General features: G+C 43.8%; 1 pseudogene across 1 annotated transcript in view; it reads right to left on the bottom strand.

Annotated features, from left to right (window-relative positions):
• Positions 1-5,000, bottom strand: part of LOC143298622 (uncharacterized) — a 50,718-nt pseudogene that overhangs the window by 23,318 nt on the left and 22,400 nt on the right. The window contains exons 10-12 of the transcript XR_013057427.1: positions 3,688-3,773; positions 2,768-2,962; positions 1-95 (exon numbers count right to left, since the gene is read on the bottom strand). The exon at positions 1-95 is cut by the window's left edge and continues 1 nt beyond it. The product of XR_013057427.1 is annotated as an uncharacterized LOC143298622 (transcript). The remainder of the gene's footprint in view (positions 96-2,767; positions 2,963-3,687; positions 3,774-5,000) is intronic.

Genomic DNA, 5,000 nt, shown 5'->3' with positions numbered 1-5,000 from the left:
TCCAGGTCCAGATGCTGCAGAGCCATGGACGGGTTCTTCCGCACCGTGCTGAGCAGCACACAGGTGAAGGAGGCCGTGATGGGGTTCTGTCCTATCTGTGTCATCACACATTGACGTCATGATGATGATGATGACGACGGTGATGATGATGACGATGATGATAATGATGGTAATGAAGGAAGCCGTGATGAGGTTCTGTCCTATCTGTGTCATCACACATTGACGTCATGGGGTAGAGGAGGTGCACGGTAATGCGTGTGTGTGTGTGTGTGTGTGTGTGTTGGAGCTCATGTACGTTTATATGTATTTGACTGTGCTTTCATATATGTGAAACTGCATGTCTGGTGCATTTCTGTTATGCATGTGTGGGTGTATGTGTGAATGTGTGTCTTCATATTTTACATTTATTTGCTTATTTATCACCATTGTTGTCTTATTTATTTATGTTTTATTATTATCATTTTATTAGTATTAATAATATTATTACTACTACCTTTTTCTATATTATAATTATTATTTATTTATTTATTTATTTATTTATGCAAGCTTATCTATTATTTATTCCCCCGTTTTTTTTTTGTTTTTTTTTGTTTTTGTTTTTTGTGTGTGTGTGTGTTTTTTTTTTGTTTGTTTTTTTCCAAGGCCTGACTAAGCGCGTTGGGTTACGCTGCTGGTCAGGCATCTGCTTGGCAGATGTGGTGTAGCGTATATGGTTTTGTCCGAACGCAGTGACGCCTCCTTGAGCTACTGAAACTGAAACTGACGTCATGGTGATGATCATGATGACGGTGATGATGATGATGATGGTGATCACGATGATGACGACGATGATGATGGTGATGAAGGAGGCTGCGATGGGGTTCTGTCCTATCTGTGTCATCACACACTGACGTCATCATAATGATGATGATGACGGTGATGATGACGATGACGATGATGATGGTGATGAAGGAGGCTGTGATGGGGTTCTGTCCTATATGTGTCAGCACACATTGACGTCACGATGATGATGATGTGATGACGATGATGATGATGACGATGATGATGATGAAGGAGGCTGTGATGGGGTTCTGTCCTGTCTGTGTCACCACACATTGACGTCGCGATGATGATGATGATGACGGTGATGATGATGGCGATGATGATGATGAAGGAGGCCGTGATGGGGTTATGTCCTATCTGTGTCATCACGCATTGACGTCATGATGATGATGATGATGACGATGATGGTGATGATGGTGATGATGATGATGGTGATGAAGGAGGCTGCGATGGGGTTCTGTCCTATCTGTGTCATCACACATTGGCGTCACGATGATGATGATGAGGAGGAGGACGATGATGATGATGATGATGATAGTGGTGGTGGTGAAGAAGGAGACTGTGATGGGGTTCTGTCCTATCTGTGTCAGCACACATTGACGTCAAGATGATGATGATGATGATGATGATGATGATGGTAATGAAGGAGGCTGTGATGGGGTTCTGTCCTATCTGTGTCAGCACACACTGACGTCAAGATAATGATGATGATGATGATGATGATGATGATGATGAAGGAGGCTGCGATGGGGTTCTGTCCTATCTGTGTCAGCACACATTGACACGATGATGATCATGATGACGACGACGACAACGACGACGATGATGGTGATGATGTTCAGTGCATAGGTGAAGATGGGATGATGTGTGGTGCTGTCCTATCTGGTCATCATACACTGACACACAATGATGAAGATGATGGTCATGATAATGATGATAATGATGATGGTAGTGGTGAGGATGATGACAACGATGGCGGTGATGATAATGATGATAACAGTGATTTGGAATGTTGTGAATTTTATGATGAAGACGATGGCGAATAATAAGGTGGTTGAGATGATGATGATGGTAATAGTGGTGAAGAAGAAAATAATGGTGACTGTGGTGGTGGTGAAGAGGAGGAGAAAGACGCTGATGGTGGTGATGATGACGATGTCCATGTTGACGACAATGATGATGATTATAGTGGTTATGATGACGACGACGATGATGACGGAGGTTGCGGTGATTTGGTGGTGGTGATGACACAATGATGGTGGTAGTGGTGGTGGTGTTAATAACGAAGATGATAAGGATGGTGATGATGATAACAGTGATAATGATGTTGATAAGGACGACGACGACAACAACGATGTTTGACGATGACGACGACAACGACGATGATAATAGTGATGGTTTTCGATTGTTACGATTATGATGATGTAATACATAAACAGCGTGAAACATTTCACAGACCAATTTCAGATTGCGTATATCATGTATGGTCCGTGAATATTCATCTGTCCACTCATATGCTTAACTGTCAAGTTGTCTGTATGTCAGCCTGTCCATCTGTCAATACATCTATCACTACTTATCGTCTGGTTCATGCATGTCGTAACTGTTGCCTTCTGATTTTATTCCAGTGCTTGCCGAGCTCTAAAACAGGAGAATGAATAAAGCTTTGATCTCTGTTACCCCCTCACCCCACTCTCTCTCAAAATATCTTGCGTCAGGCAAGAGAGAACAGCATCACAGAAAATATTGTCATCCAGAGATATATATTGAAATTGAAAGCCTTGTCAATAACGAAATCTCTTGATAAACGAAAACTGATGGGCCCCAATAGCTTTTGTCAAATAAAACAATTGTTGCTGTTGCTGTTCTCTCTCTCTCTCTCTCTCCCTTCCTACAACCCCTCTCTCCGTCCCTATCCCCAGCACCACTCCCCAGCACCTCTCACCCTAAGTGTCAGTAGAGTTTTGTTACGGGCCAGACCCTTGATCAGCTCCATAAGAGCCGGAGGGTTGATTCGGTTGGACGAAATATCCAGCTCCTCCAACACGAAATTTCGTGCCAGGGTGTCACTCAAGGCCACACACCCTTCAAAACCGAACCCGTTCCAGGCCAGATCCACCCGTTTCAAACTCTTGTTCTCCTGGAAAGAAAGAAAGAATGAATGAATGACAGAAATGACAACAAAAACGAGAGAAAAGATAGGATGAAGACCAGAAAGAAGAGGAGAGTAAGAAGAGTATTCTATCGTATGTGAAGAAGGAACAGGAGGAGGAAGGATGTCCGAAGGCAGAAAGAAGGAAAGAAAAAAGAAAGGAGAAAAAAAATGAAAGGATAGAAAAAAAAAAAGGATGAAGACAAGACATAGGGGGAGATAAAAAAAGAAAAAGGAATTTAGTGTAGAATTGGTGAAGAAGGGAGATAAGTGGGAGGAGAGGGGGGAGAGTAGATGAAGAGGAGGGTGAAACAGGAAGGAGAGAATGCAGAAGATAATGGGAAGAAACACAGAATAAAGGATTTCAATGGAGGAGGAGGAAGAAAAGAAGAAGAAGAACAACAACAACACTAACGATAAAAAAAAAGAAAAAAGAAAAACAGAAAGCCTTCACAAATAGTCAACGAATGACAGCTTTTGTGAGGAGAAGAAGAAGAAGAGAGAGAGAGAGAGAGAGAGAGAGAGAGAGAGAGAGAGAGAGAGAGAGAGAGAGAGAGAGAGAGAGAGCTGAAAGTTTGAAAGATTTCGTTGTACCATTTGTTTCCTTTTCCATCCACACAATGTTAGATACGACAACAGATACAAGATTCACCGAATCGCTCTCTCTCTCTCTCTCTCTCTCTCTCTCTCTCTCTGTTATTCCAAGCACTGACCTCCAACCCTTTGGCAATGCCAATCGCTCCGTCACGCCTGAGATGGTTCCAGCGCAGTTCCAGCTCTTGCAAAGTCCTGTTCTTTCCTGCCAGCAAAGATGGTCATGATGGAAACGATGACGATGATGATGACAACGACGATGACAACGATGATGTGGTTGATGCTGCTGTTGCTGCTGATGATGGTAATAAGGATGACGAGTACGACGACCTTGATGATGATGAGGAGGAGGATCAGGAGGAGGAGGAGGAGGAAGAGGAGGAGGACAATGACGACGACAACGACAACGACAACGAAGAAGAAAGAAAGAGCGAAAAAAGAAAGAAAGAAAGAACAGAACAGAACAGAGGCAAGTCGCCAACAGACAGACAGACAGAGGCAACTTAGCTCAGATCCTAATAGCACCAAAAGATACCATAAAACACCGCTTCAAAGGCAGCCTGCAACAAACCTTGTAACACAATAACAATATCCCCCCCCCGCCCCCTCCCCGCCCTCTCTCGTAACCTACTCCTCCGCACCACCACCCCCTCCCCCCCTTCCCCTCCCCTCATCAACCATTACCTCCTCTTCCCAGGTTAGTAAAACTCCATCTCATCCCCACCACCACCACCACCACCACCACTACTGACCCGAGCTAACGCAGTTGTTGTCATGGCAACAGCCCAACAAAGGAAACTGACATGCGTGCCTGCTACGTAACCTGCGGGAATTCCCAGTCCAATCACTACCGCAAGGATTAACTGCGCTAACTGGCTTAGTTTTTTTTCTTCTTTTTTTTCCCCTGCTGGTGCTTTGGCTGCTGCACAGCTCAGTCGGACTTCCTCATTGTGTGTGTGTGTGTGTGTGTGTGTGTGTGACTGGTGGTGGAACGTTGCGAAAGCGAGGTCACTCAGGCAGCGTGTATCAGCTTCTCTCTCTCTCTCTCTCTCTCTCTCTCTCTCTCTCTCTCTCCCCCCCTCTCTCTCTACCCCCCCTCTTTTTTTTTGTTTTGTTTGTTTTTGTTGTCGTTGTTGTTGTTTCGAGGGCTGGATGAAAAAAAAAGTTCAACCCATTAACCACAGAAAATCATTCATTCATTCATTCCCTCCTCTCTCTCTGTCTTTCTCTCTCCGTCTATGTCTCTGTCAACCTCTTTATTTATCTCTCTCCTCTCCTTCTTTGATTTTATGTGATCTCTTTCAATGCTTACACATGTGCATGTCTTTTAAGTGCATACCTTATGTTTGCATTTTGAGCTACAAGACCACATGGCAAGTTTCTCTTGAGACATAATAAAGATTACTTGAATTTCTCTCTCTCTCTACGACAA

The sequence above is a fragment of the Babylonia areolata genome, chromosome 24, assembly GCF_041734735.1.
Source record: "Babylonia areolata isolate BAREFJ2019XMU chromosome 24, ASM4173473v1, whole genome shotgun sequence".
In the NCBI taxonomy this organism is placed as follows: Eukaryota; Metazoa; Mollusca; class Gastropoda; order Neogastropoda; family Buccinidae; genus Babylonia; species Babylonia areolata.
Note: the sequence above shows the minus strand (reverse complement) of the source record. Positions and strands in the feature narration are given on the sequence as shown.